This window comes from Pezoporus flaviventris, unplaced genomic scaffold, assembly GCF_033815535.1.
Source record: "Pezoporus flaviventris isolate CSIRO_AGI_PZ_B2104156 unplaced genomic scaffold, CSIRO_AGI_Pfla_v1 ptg000036l, whole genome shotgun sequence".
In the NCBI taxonomy this organism is placed as follows: domain Eukaryota; kingdom Metazoa; phylum Chordata; class Aves; order Psittaciformes; family Psittacidae; genus Pezoporus; species Pezoporus flaviventris.
In genome coordinates, this window is record NW_026892584.1 from 8,301,894 (window position 1) to 8,329,870 (window position 27,977).

Sequence of the window (27,977 nt, forward strand, 5' to 3'; positions counted from 1 at the left end):
AAAAGACTTTGCAAACTTGAGTAACTTGAGAAGCTGTTCAACACACGTTTTTGCTTGCTTACAGATATCCAAGTTGCTGGTCTCTAATACAGAGATTCAAGGAAATACAATTAAAATCCATTATATATATTTGTGCTTTAACATATCAGGCAAGAGGACAGAAAGGGGGTCTTATCACATTTCCCACTTGAAAAGCTAAAGTCTGAAGCAGGGTAATAAATATTCAAATGACTTTGCACCACTGAGCTACCATATCAAGCTAATGATCTGTAGTCTGGAGCTCTATAAAAAGAAAGCTTACTGCCTGCCGTCACCTAGAGGTGTTGCTGTAAACACTGTGGGGGGATATTCTCCTCTCAGTGTGTGTGCATGTAACTACACTTAATGTTGTTTTCAAGACAGAATATATTGCTGAGTCGTAAAACAGAAAGACAGGATGAAAAAATGCCAAAAAATGCAAGGACAAAATGAATTAAAAGAAAGTTTCTGGAGGTTTAACTTAACTTGTTTCTTCACTGTGCTATGAAGGAGTGGGCTTGTATTTCAGGCCTTACTTGCATAGCCATAAATAAGAGAGATACAGATGTTCAGTTATATATATGGTGGGAGCCCATGGCTAGTTAACTAAGAGCAAGATGGGTAAACTCCACGGCCTGCCAGAATCTGCTGTAATCTTGAATTCACTGTAACAGAACAACTGATGTTATAAAGTGGCATGGCCCACTGCGTAAGAGAGCAGTCCCCTTCAGGCAGGAAGAAAACAGGAATAAACGACAGATTTGTTATGAACAGTCTGCATCCTCGCTAGAGCATGAATCAAGCAGACATATGCTCCATCAAAAGCCATGGAGAAAAGGCAGATCCAAGCATATAAAGAACTATTTCTAACTGCATATGTAATGGTATAAAAATTCTTATCTTTATTACAAAATATTGCATAAGAAAAAGAAAGAGAGATGGTCTGGAATTTAAGCACAGGCCTGGAAACGAGCCATATCTTCCAAGTTTGAATTCTGGCTAGGACCCAAACCATCTTGAAACCTTCCTGCTTCAGTTTCCCAACTGGAAAAGTGAGAATAAACATACTTGCCTACAGTATTTCTCTCTTAAGAATGGAGGATTAATTAAACAGTGTACTAGTATCCGGTCTATTTGGAAGTTCTAATGCCCCTTATCCCCTCTAAACAAACGTAAAAGGCAAATAGCAGTCCTATATTCTCTTTTACGTACAACAACTTTCTAACCTAGACATGATTAGATAGGTGATTCAGAGGAAAAGAGAAAACTGCATGGAAAAGGTATATAGAATCAAAAGTAAAGCTTCTCCAAGGTCCACATTTACTTTCTTCTGAATCTTACTTTTACAAGAGCACTAACATTCTTTTAAGCCTGGAGGAACATGCCTGTCATCAGAAGCCCTCAGGTACCTCTCACAAAAGCCAGCAGAGCTTTCAATGACAAGTAATACAGAACTGGATAGCAAGAAAGGGTGAAACAATCTGTCCGTCTCCCAGCATGGTTACATACACCAGGCTGTTTTCTCTCGCTGTTTTTTGATCTTATAGGTTGCACAGCAATGTCTGCTGGTCCATAGATGCCAGATGGTACATTCTTGCCTAGCATATATAGCAAGCATTGTCTTGCCAGTTCTTTGGGCTTTGTAATCAGTTGGAAGAGGCAAATTTCTGTTCACTTATAAATATAATGTTATCAGATACCAACATTTGACCTATCATGACTCCATCAGGGCTGAACTACTCAATTTTGCTCAGCAGCCATTCAAAGTCTAAGACCTGAAGCAACCACAGTTTCTCCCATACCAGGATACAGCTAAAGATCCTGTTCAGACTCAATTCTGGAAGATGGTGTACACAGGTTTTTGCAACTTCCTTCCAGGACCTGTCTACAGTATTGCCAGCATCTCTGGCAGCTCCAAAAATGGGAACCCTTAAGTGGCCACTCTCCGTTGACTTAATTTCTAAACTGTTCACGCACACATCTAGCTCATGTGCAACATACATGCAAACATTTTGCAACTACAGAATCAGCATCACAGAATCTGATTCTGTTTTCTCAAGGCCTGAATGACCCTGATAATACAGTACAGGTTTAACATTTTCATTATTTATGTATTTACTAAAGCAAAACTAAACGGCTGAAAGAAGAAACTTTATCGGCTTCTACTGGTGCTTTCCTGGTGGTATTTAGGCATTTTAAGCATAAAAGAAGAGACAGAGGCAACTTCTCAGAAGTGTTTTAAGTTGTGTGGAGTCTAACAGAAGCCAGGAAAATCAAGAGCTATCTGTCTAAAGCTGCCAAGGAATACTGTTTGTCTGCGTACACACCACACCTTTAATCGCTTGGTACTTCTCATTTTCATTCTGTAACAGGAAAAGCTAATGGCAGACTAAACTATCAGAAGGTTAGATTTCCTAGTGTTTGATATATGGGATCCGTGCAATCACAGATTTTAAATATGTTTTAGATTTAGAATAGAATTAGTCTTTGTTTCCTCTAGTTAATTAAAAAATTGTTTAATGTACATTCACATGCTAGATATTTTTTTCAGTTGCAGACAACCAAATATAATTGCTGCTGCAATACAATATAATACTACTGTTTGTTTCTTTGTTGGAACTGCCTGGCGTTTACATGAATACTGGCACCAAAATGGAGCAAACCAGGCTGTTAAGCATTAGCCCTAAGTTAAGTGGTAACATGATCTATTTAGTGGCACACTTATCAAGTCAGTTCTACTGCCGTTTATTTAAATAGAAATTGAAATATTAGCTGTTCAGCAAACTCCAGGCAATCTATGCAGGAAATTGAGAGGGCTCTAGACCTTCCTATAATGAGAGAATGTTTTACAAGTCCTCCCTAAACAGTTTCCTATTCTGAAGTACAGTAGCTTCTCGGGGCGGGGGGGGGGGGAGAACACAATGAAGCTGCAAGAAGGAAAATACTGCCAGAATAGATTCAGTGCACATACACTGGTAAGCATCATTACTTGAATGTATCAAAGTCCTTAGGCATTGTGATTGCAAACCAAATAAAAGGATACTCTGTACAAAATACTAAAATAGTTAAATGGATTCCTGATAGTTCATATTGTTTCCTGTTTTTTTTAAAAAAAAACACAGGTTTACAGCATAACTTTTAAATCATGGAAGAAAGGAAATCTATCCACAATCTTACATTCTCTAGGGAATGAAAACTATTGATGAACAAATAGTTTAGACACAGTAGCTAAACAGATTTTGTCATGTACCTTTGTAATCACTTAAAAAAATCTCTGCAAGACCCAGCTCTACTACCCACATTTTTCTTTTCTTACATATACTTTAAATGTTGTGATTTGAGATTCTAGACCTAAAAGCATAATTTTGTATACCACTGTTGCCACCTGTCAATGAGTATTTCCTAAAGGTAGTACCACCATTCCCATAGCTTCACAAATCAGTATAAAGTATATACTGTATAAAGGGTTGAGTTTTCATTCTAAACTAGCTGCCTTTGAATGTTCAGCCATAAAGATTTTGATTCGCTGATAGGTGTGTTGCAATGTAGGGAAACCAAAGAAGAAGTCAAGCAGCGTCATCCAAATGAACCAAGATCACTATGCCTGGTCAAAGCTATCCTACAGCTAGTTTTGGTCAATTAGTATAGCATACATAGCATACTCTACTACAATATAAACTCCAGGATTGACCCTACAAGCTTTTAGTTAACAAAACAGTTCCAAAAGAATCAAATTACCTGTTACCTGAGCAATGACCTCAGAATCATACCTCTTATTCCTCACTATATGGAAAAAAATAAAAACAACAAAACCACACTGTTAAGAAATAGGTACATTCTTTATGTACTTTTTCTCATGCCTGACAGTATTAAATACATAGCACAAATTAGGTTCCTGTCCTGTTTATCACTACGCTGTATTGTTCAACTTTTTCATTGTGGGTTTTTTTGTTTTTTTTTCCGGGAAAGTATTACTCTATTGTATGTATTTTCATTTTTAATAGACGATTCACTTGCCTGATACTAAATGGAACAAATGCCTTAGTAACGTAATCAAAAATATGCAGCATGTGTTTCCAAAATTAATTTTGATATTTCCTGTCACTAAACTTGCCTCATCAGAGCATTATAGTAATTTTATAGTTGTAGCAATGCTGATTTCATCACATAAGAATCTACAGGAACATTTGAAGTTGCACATGTTCAAGAATTTATTTTTTTTTTGTCCTGAACAGCAAGTTAGTTTCAAATTCCTATCATCTTCCCTTTAAGTCAGAGAGAAGCTGGATTCAGAACTCCAAGTAAAAATAGTTGAAATTGCAATCTATACACAGTTACAGTTTCTCTCTTACAAAAAGACTCAAGTCTCCAGAATCACTATTGTGGTTCTGCTTTCCATTTAAATTGCTTTCTTACCATTTAAAATGTATCTTGATCCTTTTAAGTAATTAGGCAATCAGTAAAAAAGGAATTTGGGCTATTACAATTATTGTTCAAGGCTTAATTTATATATGCACTGCAGGGGCTATACTGAGAACTTTCATAGAAGTCCTTTTTCTCCTCTTCCACACAACATTTTTCAGAAAATAAGCAGTTGCACAAAAATGTTAACATATGGCAGTATTTTTGGAACTGCTGTAGAAATTAAAGGCAATAAAAATTGCCTTGGACAAGAAAGGACAAATAGGCCAAACCAAATAATTATTCTTGCAGCTTTCTTTAACCACTGACTCCATTTTATATGCAGTTTCTGATTTCTCATATTAAATCTGATCATATATATTTAATTCCATTCTTAAAAATTTCAGTAGACAACTTCAGTGCTAACCTACAACTGCCCTGTCAGAAAATCTTTGATGTCACAGCATAATAGCTCCTGAAAGAACAGCACTAATACTTAATGTAACATGAAACCAGGGCCCTGCAGTGGGGCTGTCTGCTGTCAGGAACAAACAGTTTCACTGCTGTTCCCCAGAAGTGACAAGATTGAGAACTAACAGGGCAGCACCTCCTCAGTGCTACAGGAGACCTGTGCACCAGTGTCATTGGCAAATTCCATTTCATTATTTTAAATGTATCACCATGATTAAAAAAAAAAAAAATCCCAAACACTAAATAAAAATGCCCAGCATTGCAGCCATAGTTCATCTGAGACGTTCTCTTCTTCTCTGTTGTACATGCAACTGTTCTGATGTGAAGATGAATTATTCCTATGCTGCAAACTGTAAAACAGGCACATACGTGCATGTGGAATTTCTTGAAATTTCATAGCTTGCAAATAAAAAATATTTCTGTTGCCCAGTGCAGCCTAAATTATTTTCCTGAATGTATTATTTTTCTTGTTATGACCTTTGAATCTCTTTTAAAAGTATTGCTAGATGGCAGAAAACATGAAATACTTTTCTATGTTGCTAACACAGGTGATTACAGGCCTGCCCGTGAACTCAGTATCAGATTTTAAGTAATGAAAACCATTGCATCTGACAGAGATCACTGGAAAGATCAGATTCCAAAATCCTACATGGGCCCTGCTCTCAATGGTACTGAATGTCACTTGCTCAGTGCCCCTTACAATGTAACTACAGGCTCTGACAGGAGGTATAAAATACAGAATCGGGCCCCATACGTCTCTGTTTTGCACTCCTTATTTTTACTTCTTTTGAAACATTTTTAGGATTTGTGTGTAACATTGCTTTAGGTCAAAATATACTATCATATATGAGAGTATCAAGCTCTCATAGAAATCAACTTCATTGCTGCATTTACTTTCTCTCTTGGAAAACTGACTAGTCTATTTTATAAACTAGCAATAGGTGTATTTAAAGTTTATAAAACCTGGCCTCTGGCTAACTTGTAAACATGGGATATATTATCCTTTTGTTTGTAAAGCTTAATCCTACAACTGTCAAGCTGAATAAACCTTTAGAATAATAGTAAAAATACAAAAACCCCAGTCATCATTAACAGAAAACTGACATCAGATTGAGATATGTAAGTGTCAGTGGCACATTTTTTGATGTGTCTGGTAGTACATATAGAACTGGTAACATTTTTATCATTCAAATTTCTCAAAAGCATTCTTGGGCCATCTAATTTTAAAAGTCATGAAGTGATAAATGTTTTTAGAAGTATTTATGCTTAACCATCCTCCTTCAATGAATCTCTGGTACTTGGCAAAAAATAATTCATAGCGTTTTAATCATGCAGGACCTTACTGACACTGAATTGGAAATTAGGTTCTTCGTGTAGATTCAGAGCACACATCCACACAGCAGCATTAAAAGGTCTCTGCTCATATATTTGCAACTCTTACCATTTGTTCCCAGAACACACTTAAATACGATATCCATGGTGCAAACACTGAGTTAGAGGCATACTTTATACCTTATAGTCTAAGTAGATTACACAAGAGGAAAGAAGAATACTGTAAGTAGCATAATCTCTAATCACGGTCTGTGGCACCATCAAAACAATAGGTAACACCAATTTCTCCTACCTCCCTAAATACAGGGGAGCCCTAAGTACAGGCACCCACCACTCTCTGAGCTACACGACAGGCATGTGTTGTTCCATTATGAATGCAACTAGAATTGTTTAAAAAGCCACTGCTCTTCCTGCTAAGAACTTACTGTCCCTCCACTTAGACATCACATGGTTTGAGCTGTGGTTTCAACTAACTCTCTTTGCCACACAGTGACATTACATTCGAATCATTCACACGTTTACTGCACCTCAGCTGAGAGGCAAGAAAGAAGAGCTAAACATATGATTTCTTCTGTCCCTCCAGCTAGATATGCAACAACATGCCTGTCTACACTCTAATCTAAGCTATATATATATATACACATTTTACCTCAGCTATTTTAAAGATGGAAAACAAAAAGAAAGACAAAGAATCAAGATTTAAACTAGCACTTAATTGTACTCCTATTCCATCTTGATGGGAACAAGCAAAAAACTCTTAAAGAGACAACGGAATTCTCTTTCCTCACTGGTTTGAAAAGACCAAGGTTTGTCCCTGCTGAGGAGAAACTGCACCCGTCACCTTTGCCCTTGGTATCTCGGATTTTGCCAAGTTGTTTGTTTTTTTTAATTCAGTTTGTTCAGTAGATCCTTTATGATGCTTGGTCATTAACTTGCAGACAAATATGCAGGTAAAAATTGAAAAATATTATTGGGAATAATCACACAAAACGAGAAAAATATTCTCTGGCATCTATAACTGTAACACCATTGAGGTAGTGCCAATATTATGCTTTGTAACAGAACAGGTGAGAGGAGGAAGAAAACCATTGCAATCATTACCTTATGTGTCCAAGACATTTTGAGTCAAGACCAAATATCTGACAGAACTGCCTAGAGATCTCAGTTCAGATAAAGTCCACTGCTAATTATTGCCTGAAGAACACTCTTAAGGAATGAGAAAAAAAAGCTGGTAGAAAGCAAAGAGAACTTGAGAACAAGTCATTATAAGCAAAGACAACTTATCTTCAGAACTTGATATACTAATTGTACATACACATTATTAATTTCTGCAGATAAACAACATAGTTCTAAACAAGGAAAGAAGTAAAATCTGGGTCAAACACTGGCTTCCAGATCAAAAATCTTAGCAATTTCATATTAAACATAAGTTGCTTATAAAGAACATTTATTTAGTATCAGTAATTATGTAACATGAGCCATTCCCTCTAAAGATTATCCATAGCCTTCTAGACAAAACAAGCCCCAGAAGTTTTTAATCCTGACCATGTTGCGGGCTGACCATTAAACAAAGGAGCAGGTCAGTGAAGAAATTCATAAGCCAAAAAAACATATAAACCAGCACTAGTGAATAAGGATTCAGTCCTCCAAAGTGCTAAGCACATTGGCTCCAGTCCAATAAAATACTGAATTTACATGCTGAATTTTAAGCATATACATAGTCTCATTCCCATTGAGATTTAGAGCTTTAAAGCTCAGCGTGTGCTTATATACTCTGTTGAACTACGACCAGAGCACTTGGTATCTTCCAGGACTTGAACCCTGAATATTATCAGCTGGACCTGAAAGAGCTCAAGCAAATTAATTTTCTACCTGCCTTAGTCAATAACTCTGAACTTTATTCTAAACACGTGAACCTTTCAGAGATTACGAGTTCAGATTACCATTCTTCCACAATCACAAGTAGAAGAATGAAGGCCAAGCAGCTATTCCTGTGGTCCACTGCAGCATTTTCTTTCGGTTTGGGTGTCCAAAAACAAAAACCCAAAGATTCTCCTTTAGCCCGAGAAAAAGGACCAAAGCCCGTCAGGTCCTGTGGCTGAGAAAAAAACATGTGCTGCTGAATTCAGTTGTAAGAATCTTCATTATTGAGAATTAATGCCAACTATCCAGTTCATCATTGCTCTTTAATACAAAAACTGTAATAAGAGACAAACTGCTCTTCACACACACTCTTCAGATTTGCTACAGCTCCAACACCACTGAACAGGCAGTCTGTGGCTATTAATTATTTCTGGCAAATGAGAATCTTTTACCCAGCAACTGGCTTTACCACAGCTCTGGAATTCACCACAAGGAGACTGAGGCCAAGTGTGACCTATGAAAACTGGTGTGACACCAAGCATGCTTTCAGGCAAGCAAAACAGCAGAAGAACAAAAATGCAAATAAATTAATTTCTCACATCAAAGTAGTAATGGCTAGCATTAAACAGCCTTTTATCTGTGTGCAAAAGGGGTTGTTTGTTTTATGTGGTTTATGTTCTGCCTTTTTTTCATATTTTTATTTCAGGGCCCTATTCATTGCAGAAAAACTGACATATCAAATATTTTTAAACACAAGTAAAGGTATTTTATTAGAATTTGAATTCTTAAAAAAGCTGAATAAGATGCTGATACATTAATCAAGTGAGAATTTGCACAAAGAAACTTAAAGGGAATAGAAAGAATCACATGCATCTTCGTGTGTGAAAAAAGGTTCAAAACAAACAGTGTAAAACTATTTTATGTAGTGGGTACTGTGCCTCATTTAGACAAGTATATTGCCTTATAGCACAGAAATGAAATAGTGAACAGGTATAACCAGTAATAGAGTGACCCTAAAATTATTGGACAGCCAACTGCCTCAATGTACCAGCTTTAAGTAGACAGAGCATTGCTATGGGAAACCCTGGTCTACAGCTGACATGAAAAAGAGCTGACATGCACTGTGGCATAGTTTTATGTGCTCAAGAATTCCCATCAAGCCACAGTAATGGATGACCCTACTAACCGTGGACATTCTTAGGAGAGATACTGAGGACATATCCTTCCCTGGAAGTTTCAGTGGCTCAATGCCTTTTATGATAAAGCTTCAAATTTCTCATATTTTTGGCCTGGCTCCCTATTTGTTACCCCTACAACACAACTAGCAGGCCAGCCTGCATCACAGTTACTTAAACATGGTGCAGCAGGCCCAGAACAGCCTAGCATGCACAAATGGAAGACTACAGGCCATGGTCTAGTTTGTCTAAAAGAATTGTCTATCATGTAAAAAAAAAAAAAAAAAAAATCCTCACACTGAAAGTACAAGAACTGCACAACTTTCCAGAAAGCTGAGAACATAGGAAAACTATTTTTCCCTTTTACATAACAAAATATTCCCCTTTCTGGAGGTTATACATCCCAGTTGTCAACAGATGTTCAGTCAGTACTCCCACTCTAAGCTCAATTAATATCCCAACTGATTGTGAGTGACAAAAATGCTGATTTTGATATCCCATCCTCAGTTTCTTAGAAAGTAGAAGAGTACAGGAGAAAGAGAAAAATAAAGTCACTAAGTATGCCTTGAAAGGCTACATCCACCAATGCTGATCTGCCCCCGCACATCCTAGGTTTTTTTCTGTGTCTCTGGTTCTCACCCTACCCTTTTTCTTCCTTCCCCAACCCCCATTTCCTTTCATTCAAGCATTCTCCCTCCCTTCTTATCCACAGAAACTGACTACTGCAGGTTCTAAAGCATCTATTTAATTTCTGCTTTGCTTTTAGCTAGTTTCAAACCTTCATTGATAACAAGATCAAAAAGACATGAAATACAATTTCATTTCACATTCAACATTCAGACCACAAATTGGTGTGCAAGAGTATTGGGATTACTAATTTATACTGATCATTCAGAATCTCTAAACCCTTTCAACAATATTTGCTATCAATCATTTTTGGAAGGAGCAGTAAAACACATAAATGTTTAAGATTCATGCTAGGTATTCACAGGCTGTTCATATAAAATAGTATTTCTGTCCACTTGCTAAAAAATACCAATGAATGACCAAACTGGTCCACTCAAACTGATCCACTTTTTCTCAGACAGCAAATATAGATAACCTGGCTCTCAAAGTATTTGTCATGAACAACTTGATAACCAACAGAAAAGGAATATGGAGTTCAGTCTTGAACACACTAAGCACTAGAGGGGACTTTTTTTGACCACTGCAGGTTACCTTCTTAAAAAGATAGCATTACACCATCTATATAGAGAATTTCAATAATTTAAATATATCAAGCTATTACCAAATACTGACTACATTCTATATGTATGATCAACAGCAGTAAGAGCATTAAAGTTACTATTCAGTTCAACACATTTTCTCTTCCCTGCCATCTTTATCCTTTCATATCCCTTCCCCTCCTCTTCCTCTCCCTTTGTTTTTTCATCCCTTCTTTTCTCCCACACATTCAAGAAGGCCCGATTCAGTACAGTGTGGCATCAGCAGAGACCGGCAACAGCTGCCGCTCCAGCTACAGCAGTGAGTGGGTTTTAAAAAACCAAGGGATAGCTTTAAAGTTTGGGAGAGCTGTTTAAAGTGAATATGTAATAACTCTACTGAGGATTTGGACTTTTAGCTACACTCAATAGGGGTGCTTCATTACCTACTTGTGGGAATGCCACTTGTCTGTGATGAGGTCACAGCCTCCTGGTGATAAAGTCCATATGTGCTGTTTAGCCCAGTCAGCTGAAAACAAACTAGCAGATGCCATGCTGATTTGCATCTAGTTGCTATTGATACTAAAGAGACAATATGTGAAAGACAGGAAATATCATGCAGGAGCCAGTCTTGGACAACATGAGGGGAAACGAGCATTCACCTTCTTTATCTAATTATCCCATACTGAATTACTGAAATAGAAAGTCTGCCACGAGAGGAATGCAGCAATCAAAAACAATTTGGGGCTGGATTTACTGGTCTCTTACTGGTTATTTGTTATCATAGGCATTTCTGTGCCACGTCAACTAAGGTAGGAAAAAAGAACCCAACCCAAACATCAGAAATAGAATTGGCAATAGCTCATGCCTTGAAGTTTTCACTTCTGTGAGAAATCTCCCTTACATAAGATTCATCAAAACCATTTCCTCCTGTTCCTTTTGGTTATATGAGACAATATACTTACATCATGAAAAATTTAATCCAGCCTGTCCAAGGGAGAGCTTCATAAATTAGAAACTCCAGCTAATCCTCACTAATTACTCTTTAGGTCCCTCAACTACCTTCTCTCTCCTATCAACCTTTCCTCTTTCCCTGAATAGAATATGTGACACAGCATTCAAAACCTTTCACTTTTACACCATGACTTTGGGTCTGTAATTCAATCCCCTTTCCATCACAGAGTGGTGTGCAATGGTGTTTTCAAATCAACTGCTAGTGGACACACCCATTCAACCCATAAAATGTGTGGCAGTATATCTGCACTAAATACAGAGCGGTGCATCTCCACAACCATCACTAGTTAAGACTTTTTGTTACATTCTTAAAATAAACATTACAGATTGAATCATTATTGTTTAGAGGCAATGGTGAAGATCAAAATATGAGAGTTTTCACTGACTGAAGAAAAAAAGGAATCACAAGGAAAGGCTGTATGCACAAGCCAGAATTTTTTGGCCTTCACCAAAGGCTGAGTGAAGATCTGCAAAGCAGGGAACAAAGACCCACTTAACTACTGGAACACCCACTAGACATAGTCCCTTGAAGTCTAGGTTGAGGATGTGGGTGAGCATAAAGACACACCTGAATTGATTCCACCATGTCTATAAGAGTTAATATACAGAGGCAGTGAAGTGCGCAAACTTAGAGGGATTGTTATGCCTACTGGCGGCTACCTTAAACTTGCCATCTCTCGGGAGCATCATGCAAATGGTGCAGAAGCCCAAAGGCATGATACCACATAAACTAACATATCCCTGACCCGTGTAAGTCATTCTTGAAGAATAAAGGGAACCTGTGATTATTTACCTGCAGCAACAACAACTTTGAAGCAGAAAGGCTAATGGCCTAATCTGCTCTCCAAATCCAAAGTAGCCAGATGCCAGAACGGCTAATATTAGCACATTCTTACACCTTAAGGCAGCAAAGTGATTGCCCACTCAGTACTTTAAATCTAGGCAGATCTTCTAGCATAAGAACATTCCTTTTTAAGCTGGCAGGTATGCTGACACATTTGTAACTTGGGGTATTCTAACAGGGATCGAAATACATAAATAACACCAGTAAGAACAGCACAAAAGATCTGTTGTACTACTGGTCAGCAGAAATGAGAATAAGTTTTATCTTACTCCTTTTTCTAGAACATTAGGTGACAATACCTTTCTTTCTTGATCTCTTTTGTTTCACATTTTTCCATCTCACTACACTTCTCTAAACTTACTCTTCACAGCCTGTGTGGCTGTCATCTCATCCCAACACCAGTTATCTATCTTCTAGCTCATTAAATCAAGATAAAAAGCTGATTATATCTAACTTCTTTTGAAATAAATGAAAAGATTCCATTGTTACTTTCAAAGAGAAATACCATAGTTACCATAATTTCTATGTGGAAAGAATGGACAGTATAATGGGAACTAGAGCCTATAGAAGGTAACCAGAAAACGTGAAAGGGTTTTCCTAGAATTTATCTTTGATCCTTGGGGCAAGCAATAAGAACAGATACAGATAGCAGAATGTAATAATGTACGCATGTAAATCAGAGGTGAATACAAAATCTCAATCATAGGCACTACCATAACAAAAATACTACTAAAAATATGTTGAAACATGTCTACTTATGTAAATGAAAAAAAACCATGCACACATCTAATTATACTTGCACTACAGGTTGAATAAAGTACATTCTTAATGTAGTGGCCTACATGAATCCTTCAGCAGAAGAAAAATATGAAAGGATCTGCAGGAATATAATCTGCCTTTGGCAGACCAGGTGTGACTGAAAGAAAAAAGAGAACCTCCACCATTATAGTAAGTCAGCAGTCAGAATCTCCACACACTGCACATACTGTATCAGAAGACCCACTGGAAGATGAGAAATGGAAGGATAGTTGATCTAATATGTAGTTTATGTGAGATGAATTCCTGTTAATGTCATCCTAAAGCCATAAGCAACATCATGTGGATAAACCTGATTCCACTCTAACTGAAGCCAAGTTATTTTCTACAGTGAATCCAACGCAAACAGGGCCTTCACATGCGACCCCACACCCCTCCCAGCAGCATCACAGAAAGGTTGTTCCATTGAATCCAGAAGGAACTGCATTGCGTCCTAAGGAATGCACCTGTGGCTGGGGGAAAATGGCACCCTTCCACTTAAGTAAATGGAGTTATACAGGCAGAGAATCTATCAAATATCAAAACATTCTTCTGAAATAGCTCAATACTCAAAAAACATATATATTAAAACCTTCAAAATGTTAATCCTAATAATAATAAGCCAGTTAGGCATATGGCACCCCTCTTATCCAGAAAGCTCCCAAAATGTAATTCGTTATATAGTTCCACATATTACTCCAATAGCTGGATTTGGTAATTCTGAAGTAAAATGCTGCAAGTGTCCTTAGCACACTACTCTACCACACCGAGGAAAGGAAGTGAGGATTAACTGAGCCAGTTAGAACTGTAAGAAGAATGTAGATGGGCAACTACGTCCTATCTTAGCTGCAATTAAGCCATGACATTGAGGTTAACCCCCCTACTCGTGCAAAAATACCATGGGTTTTTACTAACCACAAATGGTCAGGAACTCAGTTTAACAAGCCCAACCACAACAATAATACAGATGTAAAAAGCACACAGAACCACCTCAGAAAGTGTGATACTCTAGCTCAAAGTACTCAGGACTTCATACACCAATTGTAATCCAAAACTAGACAAGAAGAAGTGAGATTGCAAGATTGCTGTAAAACAATACTTTCACAGTAGAAACATCTGTTAAATATGAAGACTTCCTAAATGCTCCAACTAAATAGCTTTGGAGCATTAATGGATGGAGTCTCTGTAGAATGAGTATCTATGAGTAATAAGAAAATTTGCAGCACTAGCTGCCTCCCCCACACTGGGACACTGACCAATACAGTTTATGAAGTAAACAATTCAACAGCAGCCTTTCTGGAAGAGCTCCTCACCAGGGCAATCTACTCAGAAATGAAAATCACATTTATTCCAGAAAAGAGTATCCAGATAGGGAGAGCCCTACAGTATTTTATATTGATTTTCCCACATCAGTAGGTTCATGGTGTAATGTATTAATTCTTACATGGTGTGACAGTTAGCTGGAATGTGTAAACACATATTGTTTCATTAAAAATATAATGTTCCAGCACATGCATTTAATTTGCCATAAAAGTATGGTATGTAAGAAATCACACCATCTTCAATAAATCTAAAAAGACAGTGGCATTTTTGTTTCTAATACAAGATATTTCAAGCAAGTAGTAAAATTTCAGTGGTATATGGAAGGGGTCTCAGAGAAACACACAAAAAATACAACTATAAACAAGCCATCATTCTGGTAAGAGGAAATACAAACAACCAGAATAAAAATAGTTGATGCACAAAAGCCATAATGAGGGGGTTGCTCAAAAAATAACTTCTACTTTGAATGGTTTGGATGAAATACAAATTATCCACAGAAAAGTGTGGACTGGCATAAATGTTTGTACAAAATTATAAGTGTATTTCTAGAAGTATGCAAGAGACAACCGCTTGCATGCGGCACAAGGTCCCAACAACGCTCTGCTTAAGTGCTAGTGCACAGAGTCCAAACCACTGCATTTTAATTACTATGCAGCCTCAGATACATTGCCTTTGATATGGAAATGTTCTTGTTCTCTCATCTTCACATACAGTCTCATGCACAGAAATCTTTATCTGATTCATAAAAAATAAACTAGAATCCAATCTCAACACCTGACCTCAGTGCTTAGAAGTTTTTTACTAAGCATGGTGTCACTATAAAAAGAATGGGTAATATTGGTGTAAAGTTAGATATTTGGAGCAATGATATGAAGGGTTTGCAGTTAGGAATCAAATCAATACTGCACCTCTGAGGTTTCAGAGTTTCCTGTTGCCTTATGTCAGTCTACCAGTGACTGGAGAAACAACTGACTGCACACCTTTCTGTCTAGCTCAAGAAGAAAGAAAAAAATATTTAAATGACATCCTGTCTTACGACTGATATAAAAGAAGCCACATAGCCATTCACTGTATGAAACAGGCTCTGAAATGTAATAAATCACCAATATCTAACTTTACAGCTTTTTTTTTTTATTTGTACATAACATTTTTGTGCATATTTTAAAGGTACATGCTACAACATTCACACCAGAAGAAGCAAAATGTTTCCCTAGCTTTACTTTATCAAGTATTTTTCTATACCTTACATTCATATGCTGCCTCTAAGAAGCCAAAAATATTTTGCTTTGACAAATTCTACTAGTCACTCAGAAAAAACATTAAATATTCAGACCTATTCAGATAATACTCCTAGCTCTACATAATTACATTTGCTTTTTATAAAGAATATGATCTGTGTAACCTCTCTATAGAAGATAATGACCCATCTGTGAATCATTTTGTTGCAGATTATCTGTTTTTTATCACTTCTAGTACCTGTCTGTCCCTGATATGATACCCTTAAACACATTAACTTGAAGGGATGTTTCGCCTGACTTCAAAAAAAAACATCGATTGACAGATATTCATTCTCCACTAGAAATGAATGAGTCTGATTAACCTCATTTACCAGTATATCTAATTTTATATTACTCTTTCCAATTCACAAAGCTCAAGAAATATTTGATTACACTAATTTCCAAGCAGTGATTTTCAAACTTGGGATACTGTTTTCTTTCTTCTTAATTTAAGGAGACAAAACAATAAACAGAACTGATATGAGTATTTTAAAATATACAAGAGAAGGAAAGAAATGTCTATGAACTGATTCTTTTTTCTTTAAGAGAAAATCCATTTTTCAGGTTCCTGCTGTACTAATTGAAAGAGAATTATTTAAAACTTCACTGAATACTTGAATATATGATAGTGCATGTAGCAGTTTCACCAGTGCCAAAGAACTCTTGACTTTCTGAAAGACAGTAAACTAAAAATTGGCAGGAAACCTCTTACAATGATGTCACAAATATTTGTTATTGCCACAGATTAATGTTTTAAAAGAACACCTACTTCTGTGCTGAAAAGGTTTTGGGAACATGTAATTATCCAGTTTTATCACTGTAGAAATCGGCTGCTTTCCAGCAAACACAGAATCATAGAATCATAGAATAGTTAGGGTTGGAAAGGACCTTAAGATCATCTAGTTCCAACCCCCCTGCCGTGGGCAGGGACACCTTACGCTAAATCATATCACCCACCCGTTCTGAGCAAAACTACATCTAAATAAGCATATATGTATTTCATATAGGCATCACACTGGTCCAGTACACAACCTTTCTAATGACATATTTTACCATATTTTGCTGTTTTCACAATACGATGCTGTGGTCTGTAACGATACATCAATCGATACTGTGGGAGAACCATGTGTCTAAAAAAATTCGAATGGCTTATAAAAAATAAAAGCAAATGCAGTTTCAGTGGTTAGGTAACAAGTCCCCTAAAATTCCTGTTCTTGCTGTTCTACCTAAGGAGAAAATAGAAAATTATGTAAATAAAATCACATAAAAAGCCACTGAAAAAGATGGCTAGAAAACGGCTTCCTAAGGCACAAACTTGAAACATGCACCTTTGTGTTTTGCTGCTACTTGACAGATAAGGTCTATCTGAACTACTGAATACAACATAATGCTGTACTTCTCTCACAGGTTCTGACATCATGCAGAAAAGTTTCAAAGTTCTGTCTTTGTGATTTAGTATATTAACTGAAATGTTTTAAAAATGTCATTGTATCACTTCAGTTGATGTAGCTTCTATATACACAAACACCCCTATTACATAACTTTTAAAACGTTAGTCTTTACACAGAAACTCTGTCAAACCAGTCCGCAGATCTTTAAAGCCACACTATGGAAAAAGAAATATACATCACTCTGTTGTATGAGAGATAAAGGAAAGTGCATCATGGCTTCTCTTTCCCAAGTAATTTTAGTTCCATGAAATAAATAAATAAATAAATAGATTGATGAAAGCCTTTTAAGTATGATCTATACACTTTTAAGGGGGAAATCAAACCAAGTGTGAAAGATTAATGGATATGCTTCCTGAAGTGGTATTTCCCAAGGTGATAAAAGCGCTTAGCAGATATAAGATGACTAAAGAAACTTTCTAATGCTCACTGAGAAAAAGTGTATTTCAGTTTGCTATCACCAGGCAAAGTTCGGGCCTTTATTAACAGAAGATATTCCAAGGCCTCTAAGAACTGCAAACATACAAGGATACTTTCAACTAAAAATACAATCAAAGATGCAAAAACCATGTCCAAAGGGATTTTTTTTTTTCCTCATTGAGTAAAAGAAGTTCAGCTGGAAGTGACCACGAACAGTTGCTGGCCACATATTAAAAACCACTGGCTAGAGAACAAGCACTGGCAGTTCCCACTTGCGAACAAAATCAGACTGACAAGTGAAGGCAACTAATTTTGGACATCAGTTATTATCTTCTACAAGTCAGGCACTAGCAGCATTACGAAGGAAACTTATGGGCTCCACTTTGTTTCTCATCTTGTGTGTGTAAACCTAATAAGGAAAAAATGAAGCAGAATTACTTAAGTTCAGCAGAGAATCAGTACTGTGCAAGGAGAGACAGCCATCTGTCTCACTCCCTTTATGCTACGTGTTATACACATGGCACTAGTTTGCACCCTATGATCTAGCAGCAAAAGGAGCTAACTGAGCTCTGAAGAAGCCCAGCGAAGTCTCCCAACAGTACTGAAACAGCACTGAACTGTGAGGAAGAGAGAAAAAAATAATGTATTTAGCAGAGGATGAGAGAATGTAGACCAAAGAACCTCTTCCATTCTCACCGCTGAATGAATTAAAGTTCTAGGGGAGGAGGCCGGAGTGAGCCAAACAAAAAGTATGACAGGAGAAAAGGAGCCAGGAATCGTAAATCCGGGGACAACGCGGGCAGACGCCAGCGGCCGGAGCCCGCGGCCCGGTGTCCCTCGGAGCCGCAGGGTCTCCCGGCGGCGGCCGCTCCTTCCCCGCTGGGCTACAGCTGCCCCCTCCCGCCACAGGGCGCGACCCTTCCGACAGCCGCCACGGCTCCGCGGGGCGCGGAGGGCCGCCCCCCCCCCCCCGTTCCCCTACCGCCCCTGGAAGAGAACTGCCGGCGAGAGTCGCTCCGGGGGCCGGGGCGTTGCGGCGGGTCAGCCCTGCGGGTCCCCCACTGCCCCAGCCGGCGGCGGCACCAGGGCACTCGCCCCTGCCCCGCAGCGCGGCCGGTGCAGAGCCGGGCAGGGCTGCACCCAGCCGAGCCCCGGCCCCCACGCCTTCCCCCTGCCATCCGCCGGCTGCGGGAGTCCGGCGGCGGCCAGGGAGGCGGCCCGGAGAGCGGTGCTCGGAGCGGTCCCAGGGGCTCACCTTCCCCTCCCCCCAGAGAAGCGCGCTTCGAAATGGTTTTGCAGGCGAGGCTGGCCAGGCTGAGCTTGGTGCATTGATTCCAAGTGCAGTGCCTGGTTTGGTTTCCGTATATTCTTTGGCTTTTAATAGCTAGCTGAGGAAAAAAGAAAGCATTATTGTTTTCTTTCTTTCCTTCTCTCATTGCCTATTCTAAATTTGACTCCAAAGTTTAACCAGTTGAATTGGCTAATTCTGAATACAGTCTATTGAGAGACCAGACACAGCAGTATATCCCTGTATAGCAATAGATACAATGTGCTGAATTGGCAGTCTAATTATAAATGTGGCATTTGGACCTCCTTTCAGACCCAGTGCCACCTTACCTTATGAGGGAACTTCAACTACAGCAACTGTTCAAAACAAAATGCCATTACAGGATCAGCTTCACCCAACCCTGGAACCAGCCAGGGGATTGTTTTACAAACAGCCTTTCTCACTTAACACAAGAATGTATTATAAGGAAAAGTTATGGATAGTGCAGAGTCTGAAGAAAACGCGCATGTAGTTTCTGCCAGGTGTCAAGCTACTTCAAACTCCAGCATACTCCAAATGACCTCATTATTTTCTTTTAAATGTACTCACTATAAATAATTATTTCTTAGTTTTACTAGAATGAGCTGCTAGGTACGCTTGCTGTTTATATTCTGAGCATATTGTGCATATAACATTGTGAGCGCAGAAACACGCAAAATATCCTGGCTCAAAACAAAAACCTGCAATAAGATCTTGCCAAAGAATCATGACCGTGCTGAAAAAAAGTTTTTTCAAGGCGTCTTTTTCCGGGGAAATATTTGTATATAATGGCAGACTACATGCACATATCTCACATTCATTCTTATTATTTACTTTATGGCATAATGGCTTAATTAAATGAGTGGGCACAAGCACGTCAATAAAACAAGTCAAGTCAAGTCGAAGTCTCAAAACAGGTTTCAATATTACTCCATTACACGAGTATAGAAAGGGAAATTCGTTAATTTTTGGACTTGAAACACAGGACTGGATAAAACTTCTGTCCTCTCGATCAGCACTGGAGATGGAAATACCAAGAATGTTAATACGAGGGTAAAAGAAAACAGTAGGAACAGAGTGCCACTCTTGCGCCGAAGGCTATTTGAATTAGCTTAATAAACATATACTTATCTGCAAACAGCAGGCGAAGATATATTACTTTATCACAGAAAGTTTTCACTGTCTATGTTTTGGGGAAACACCCCTACGACAGCACTAATCTGCCGTCCCCAGGCTTCCACCAGGCTGATTTTCCCTTCAGCCCCCCCCCCCCGCCACTCAGACACAACACTAATTGTCTTTGCACGTTGTCACACTTCTTCCTGTCCGTAAAAAAAAAAAACAACAGCAAAACACCAAACACCCACACACACCCCCGCACACCCCTGTGAAACGGGTCGCAGTAAGCAAAGACAGCAATCAAATCGATATGATCAGCGCCTGTGATTGACCTCAAGGCCCTGCTCTGCTGAAGCACACAACCCCTGCTGCACAGCGGGTTAACTGCTCGGCGCTGCTCCACACAACTCGGGCAGGGAGCTGGGGAGCTCTCTCTGAAGAGGAGCAGCCCTCTGGCAGCGTAGTCGCTAATGCATGCGTGGAAGTACCTGCTCACATCACGCCTATAACTCTGTCTCACATATGCACACGCAGCCGCCGGTACACGCGTGCAGGCATGACACGAGCGGGCTCGGCGGCCGCGCCGGTGCCCGCGCCTCCCTGGAGCAGGGCGAGCCGCGGAGGCACACACTCATTAGCTCCCACTGATGATTCCTTTCAGGATCATGAATGGAACAATTGTCAAAAGCTGCGGGAAAAAAAAACAAGCCCCAAGACTATTATACACAGACACAGCTTGTGTGCGCGCATGTGACAGTTGCAGGCAACCCAGATTTGTTCGTAAACTCTTCAGCATTATCCGATATCAAACATTAAATTGCTTATACGGTTTAAGAGGCTTCTTATCCCCCATCAAGACCCAAACACCTTCGAAGGTAGTGAAAGCAGGAGAAGAACAAGCTCTCCACCAGACACACCTTGCCTTGCTTGTATCCTACAGCACCGTCTGTAAACAGCTGCGCTGGCTTGCTGCAACTGCCACTATTTTATTTTAAAATAATAATCATAATAACAATAGTAATAGTAAGCGAAATACTTCCTGAAAACTTACTTTGCATTTAGTTTAGGCACTATTCTTTTTTTCAGCTCTCAAAGGAAGCCGTTTTGTCCAGGTTAGGTATTGTCTACTTATGGATCAGCCTCTGGCTAAGGGTTTATTTTAATTTATGGCTTATGCATTCTTTTAAGGTCGATTTGCATGACCTCCGGCAAAGAGCTAAGGCAGCAAGAAATCCCAAGCCGAACGTTTCCACAAAGCAGCACACATCTTCCCTTCCCGGGTGTAAACAGAGCTCTCTGATGATGGACTGCTTTCTTTCCCCCGCCCTGTGTATCACAAATTAGGGTGCGATATCAATTTTAAAGTTTTCAGTATAACTTTATCCGAAGCCTCTGCCTGGCGAGATAAGGCGCCGGCCCGGAGCGGCAGCTCCCCGGACAGTGCCCCGCTGTGGCCAAAACCAGCGTTGCCGCCTCCCCGCCGGAGCTCTGCGCTTCTCCGGGCTCCGAGGCTGGCACTCGCTTGCGGCGAACTCCAAAGCACTTTACCCACCTCAAACTTAACGGGGAATCTAAAAGAGACACTGAACTTCCCTCGCCTCTTTCCACCTCGTGTCTTTTGGGGTTACCCGTGAAGCAAAACCCACGCGAGCACTCCAGAGTAATGACAGCAGCGCTCTGCTCGCAAAGATTTCAGATTTTAATTTTCCTCTCTCTCTTTCTCCCTCTCGTGTTAGTTCCTTACGTACAGTATCTTCCCGCACCATGTGTTCGCCTGCCGTGGGTGATCTTAAAATACAACACTGATCTGTCACTACATTTTAAAATAAACTCTACTCGGGAAGGATGAGAAAGTGTTGTGATTTCAAGGTACTGGGGTCCCTCAACGTCTCGGAAACCTCGGGATTCGAGCAGCCCCGGAAACTCGTACCGGGATGAGACTAGAACTACTTTTCCCTAAAGAAGAGGAAGAAAAAAAAAAGCCACCACCACCACCCTCGTGGTATAAAAGTAAATAATCGTGCAGGGGGAGGCGGAGGAAGGGGTGAATTCAACAATGGTGAAAGCTAAACAACAGATCTATCTCCGGTCGCTGCTGCTTCACTCAATTGCAACTAATAACCCATTAAAGACAGCGCAGGGGGAACCGGATTCTCTCCTGCAAAGCGACATAAATCCAGCGAAACCCCATTAAACCACCACCGCCACCGCCAAGCCACGCAGCACTACACACCACAGCAAACAACAGGTATACAACACAATAGGGCTTCTTTTTCCTGGTTACCTCCTCGGGATCCAGTGTGGCACAAAGCACTAGGAGAGCCTCCTTTTTTTTTTTTTTTGCAACGCGCTTCGGTAATTTTCATTAAAAAAAAAAAAAAAAAAAAAAGGGAAGGAGGTGAAAGGGGAAGAGAAGAAGGAATAAATGGGGAGCAATTCGGCAAAATAAAAATAAATTAACTAGAGTCTGCTGGTGTTTCTCCGGGCCATGGATGTGGTGCAGGATCCCGATCGTTAGAAGTTTGCGGATGGGTTGCCTGGAGATTTGGTTACAATCAGGTTCATTATTATTTTTTTTTTTCCTCCTGAAACAAGTGAAGGCGATGGTTAACTGCTGTCAATCTTGGCAATCAATGTGAGCGGCCATGTCGTAAGTATTCAAAGCATTTCCCGTCGTGCAACATCAGAAAGTGAGTGGCCAGGGCATTGATCTGAGGAAGGCAAAAGGAGGCAGAGCTCCCCCGCCCAGACAGCACAGGCAAGATGAGACAACACGGGGGGGGAGGGAGGGAGGGAGGGAGAGAGAGAGAGAGAGAGAGAGAGAAAGAGAGAGAGACACTCGGAGCGAGCGGGGAAAGCAACAACTGCCGAGAAAGTGAGCACAAAACAGAAAGTGAAATCACCCCAGGCTGCCAGCCGCATCCCCGAGAAGCTATCACCACTCACATTGCTGTTAGACAAATGAAACCCTAAACCTCTCTCTTCTAATGACCACTGATTGCCCGGAGTGGTGAGGAAAGGTACTAGAAAGTTGTGCCGGGGAGGGGGTGCGAGGGCGGGGCGGTGAGGGCAGGCGGGGGCCGGAAAAGGAGAAGGGGGAGCGGGGCGGAGTGGGGGGGGGAAAGCCGGGAGAGCCGCTTCGAGGGGCCAGGGCTGCGCTGGGTGGGCGGGGGGGAGCAGTAGCATGTTACCAGCCGGCCCTCCCTCCCTCCTTTCCCCGCCCGGCACGGCGCTTCCCGGGAGTGCGTGGGGAGGCACCCGCCACACAAGTCCTACCGGGACCCGGCTCCCAGATAATGGAAAGAAAAAAAAAGGGGGGGTGGGTAGCGGGAAAGAGACTATTCGCAGGACATGGGAAAGTCTGGAGGGGGAAGCGCGGAGGAAAGTACTCGGCGAGCGCTCACTGGCAGTTGATAAATGGGGCTCTGAGGAGCCCGATCCCATAGCTCCGTCAGGGTGAAAAAAAAAAAAAAAGAAAAGGAAAAAACACGGAAAAAAACCCCAACAGATGACCAAATGAACTGTAAAGTGTAAATTACACTAGAAATAGGAGTCCAGCTACGGGGACCCAGGGGAGAGGAGACACTCGGAGCCCACAAACTATTTAGAGATGCGTTCAACAGACAGGTAAAACGTGAGCACCGTTAAAAGGTAGACAGGTATGACTGTAGAAGAAAAACTGATTTAGGACGGACTGGAGCCGAAGTTGGGATTCTCGTGGTGAGAACGAGAGATTTTAGCAGCGGCAATATATAAATATCTCTGCCTACTGAATATCAGCTTGAATACCAATTTAGGAACTCGCGCTCCCTTGGAAGTGCTATTGGGGGGGGGGGGGGGGGGGGGAGGAGGGATCTGGGAGGAAAAAGATAAAACTATAAGGAGCCGAGGAGAATATCAACCAGTGGCACAAGTATTGCAAATCCAAGAAGTCTCTTTGCTGTAATTTTACATTCCAAAGGTAAACAGAAAAGAGTGTTTCAAACTGTCAGGGGCCCTCAGGTCAGGTGGGCAAACAGTGCTGCGAAGCTAATGTCTCCCTCTTTTGATATTATTCACACCTAGGCTAAACTGTTGTTAAGATGGGAGTGCGGGAAGCAACCTCAAGCCCACAAAATGAGAGAGAGAGAGAAGTTGTTGATTCATCTCTGTATTTTTGGCACTTTCTCCCCATTTTCCAGAAGGCGCCTGGAACAGCTAGTAACAGAGAAACTTTTTAATTTTAAAATAGCTTCATAACTTAGAGGCCAAAAAAGAAGAGGAGAAAGCCTGATTCTGCTTTCCTCTTCTCTCTAGTAGAAATTTGCGGGATAGTTTAGACACAGAAGCATACTCAGCCCCACTGTGAATGAGCCTGGCTTCATAAGGGCGTGATGAAAACTGAGCATGGACGTGATGGCACAAGACTGATCTGATCTGGCTCTATTTCATTTTGTTAACATGCTGTAAAACTCCACACACTTCTGGAGTCGTGCACACTGCATCCTCTACCCTGCTATCCGAGGTATTATTGCCCCTCTCGAGTCGAGTGCAAGGAAAATGAGTTTTAAGTCAGAACCTCTTGGAGTAGTGGACCTATTTTAGACAGTATTTTGGGGAATTCCATTACATGAAAGGAGCAATCATGTCCTATTCGGCAAGCAGCAAACAGCTTGAAACAGAACTTTGAAATTATCCAGTAAATCTTTATCATCAAATTAGCTGGCCGAGGGCACAACAGCTGTTTTCTGTGCATTCTTTCAATTTTAATAAAGGATACTAAACCCCTGAATTTTGGAGATACGGCATAAATTGTAAGATTGTAAGTACTGAGTTTGTATTCACCTGCCTTCAGCTAATTCAAAGTATTCACCTTGCTGCAGTTATCTGGACTATGGATTTAACAACAGGAAATAGCTGCCTTTTCAGTTCTTGCTATGTCCATTTTCATCTTTAATTACAAGAATCCCCGTGACTGGTCACTAACACGTTCCTTGTAAGCTTAAGCCTGCTGCAAGTAAAAGAAACACCTTGACTTTTTGCATAACTAGTAGCTTTGGCGCAGGAAAAGAAAGAGAACTCTGTAAGAAAAGGGATGTAATCAGACTACAAGGATGAACTACCCTGGCCGAGCTTGCAACCCCATCAATTTATTACTGGAAGTTGTTTTTTTTTCTTTCAATAAACGGGAAAAAGGGGGGACAGAAACCCCACAAACACTCCTCAAGATGTAGCGTCCTCCTTATTAAATACGAGGCGGTAATGGGACAAGAGATAATTAAGGCGTCAAATCTTACTGCCCACCTAGCTCTAAATCGGGGAGCATCTTGCTGCGCTCCCGCAAGCCCTCTGCAGCGAGTGACATTTGCTGGGGCAGAATACCGCGGAGACACATCCCAGGAGGAGCGCGAGTAGACACTCCAGCTTGTTGCTTCCCCTGTGTGATCAATTAAGTTACAGACGGAACACACAGCGCCAGAGATCTGTAACTTCTCCGCGGTAGAAGAGGGTTCATTGGGCATTGTATGTAAATGTACGGGTATGTGCGCTGCACAGGAATATTTGCGGTCCCCTCTGTCTGCATATGTGAACACCCCCCGTGTAGAAGCGTATACACGTGCCAAGAAACAAGAAAACGCTTTTACTTTTAGCATTATTATACGTTTAAAGCCCGCGTTTTAAACTACTTCCCTTGGTTTTGCTTCATTAAGGCTAAAAGCAGCCGGAGCAGGGAGCGCAAGCAGATGTTGGGATGGGATGCTGAACTGCTGTGGGTCCTTGCAGAGGGAAGGGATCGGAGGCGCTCAGTTCACGTCGGGGCACTTACCTGTTCATAGCTGTCACTGCATTTTTCGTCGTCTCCCTCATTAAATACGTTAAAGTAAAGCAACATTCAATAAGAGAAGCAACCTGTGTGTTGTTTTACTTGCCGCATCTTTAAGGTGATGAGCAAACCTAAACTCCCGTAGAGTTGGTGGAACAGTCTTGGAAGTCTTGATTTAAAGGGCAAGAAAGTCTACCCTAAAAGTCATTCATCCAATTCTAAACTCCCCTCTCACCAATTAATGCCGGACAATTAACAGGCATATTTATAAATTCCCTCTACTGACACTCCCCGACAATGAAGACTTTTTATAGGATTGTTAGAGATGTTGAGAGAAACTTTTGCAAAACAATCTACAGCATCTGAAAGAAAGCTAAAGGAAAAGAAGTTAAAGCCTGATCATCCGACTGGGAGAAAGTTTTGTTAGACTAGATGAAAGTACTGCACGTTTCTTCATAATCAAACCCATCAGCTGGTCCGAGTTCCCCTAGAATAAGAACCTCTGGCGATTTCCTCAAAATTTAGGGGAGGTTTACATTTTATAACGCCCAATGCTAAAGATCTGACTGAAAACAAAAACTCTGATTTCCTTACAGCAGCATCTGCCAACACAATGTATTGTCCTGGCAGAAAGAGGATCAAGGAGATTTTAATTTCATTTGAAACTGTGCCTCATCTTGATAAGGAGACAAAAAAGCCACAGCAACAACCTCCCCACTCCACCCCCCGTTCCAAAAAAAAAAAAGGGGGGGGGGGGGAACTGAAAAAAAAAAACACATAAACTTTTACAAAGAAAATAAAAGCAAGCTCGGCATGAAAACCCCTTCCTGTCTCGGAAAGTTCATTTTAAACGTCCCTTCTGTAAATCTAAAGTGCAAACACCAGGATAAGGTAGTGTGTGGCTGGAATTTGCATGCTGATAAGAGAAGGCTGTTGTACTTACAGTGACAGAGGGCAGGCTGCGGAAGAAAAGCTGTTTGTGTTAGCCTGAGAGTCACCCAGGGCTGCAATGAGAGGAGAAGAGAGGAGTGGGAGTGCCAAGCTGGATACACCTTCACCGCATCTCATCACATCTGCCAGCCTCTCTCTCCCTCTCTCTTTCATTTCCACATTCCCTTTGTTCCTGGGGAAAAAAAAAAAAAAAAAAAAATATCTACACGTCACATCAGTCCCCAGATGCAGTCTACACCAAAGAAAAAAAAAAATGAATAATTCAATCAAACTGTGCATAGTCTCTAAGGCAATAAATCTATTGCACTTAAAGAAACGAAGGGTAATTACCGCTATAGAATTAGAATAAGGCCAGAGCGCGCAGGGATCCCAGGGTCTGTAAACTCCACGGTCAAATAAAGTTTCATTTATTTAATCCTTTGACAACCCCAATGTAAACTAAAGGGGAGAATCAGAACTTACTCCGGTAGGATCTGAGAATGCTTGAAGTGAATGTTACAAAAGGAGAGCGCCCGTGATCTGTAACAATCATAATGCAAGGAAGTAGAAGTGTTTCACTGCATCACCTCCAGGGTCCGTTCCCCCCTCCCTAATGAAGAGCAGACCACGCTCCCACTTCCACCGGCTTCTGCTGCTTTCTGCAAGTGCAACGGGAATCGCTGGCAGCCAGCAGCCGCCTTACCTGCTCCTACATTGCCAATAAAGCCTGAAAAAAAACCTCAGGGCAACCGGCAGATTTGTTCCACGCTCTGGCGGAGAGAAGCCATGGGGTATTTGCACCGGCACCGATGGACTCGAAAAGCTGCCCCTGACTTCTGGATTTGAGCCGGGCTGAGTTTGGAGACTGCCTGCCGGGGGCGGGGGGAGCGCGCTGGGGAGCAGATCCCAGCTGGGCGGGCGGCGGCGGCAGCAGTGCCGGAGCCCTTCACAGACCAGCCGAGGTAGGACGGAGGAGAGCCACACTTTGCCCTCTCCTACCCCTAACGTTACTCTCTCGGCTCGGAGGTAAGACGACTCTATATTGTGTTTATTCTCTCCGGGTAACTGAGGTCCCAGGGGCATGCTTCTGTGTTAATGAGGGCGGTGGCTCAGGGCTGCTTCTCAGATCGTTACACTCAAGTCAAATTGGAGTTTAACGTCGGCATCTGCTGCTTTACACTTTCCATCACAGTCACTGTAAACTTCTGGGGGAGGAGAGAGACAAGGGAGAAAGAG

The 27,977-nt window shown here is 40.9% G+C and overlaps 1 protein-coding gene across 3 annotated transcripts in view; it reads right to left on the reverse strand.

The window, feature by feature from the left end:
• Positions 1-26,873, reverse strand: part of SOX6 (SRY-box transcription factor 6) — a 374,009-nt gene extending 347,136 nt beyond the window's left edge. Inside the window, exon 1 of one of the 3 annotated variants that reach the window (XM_061464268.1) lies at positions 26,755-26,873. The gene's annotated coding sequence lies outside the window, so the exon portion shown is untranslated. Of the gene's footprint in view, positions 1-21,059; positions 21,321-22,292; positions 22,308-26,754 lie in introns of those variants that run through there. The other 2 variants (XM_061464265.1, XM_061464263.1) reach the window with 2 other exon arrangements.
• Positions 26,874-27,977: the final 1,104 nt, after the last annotated feature.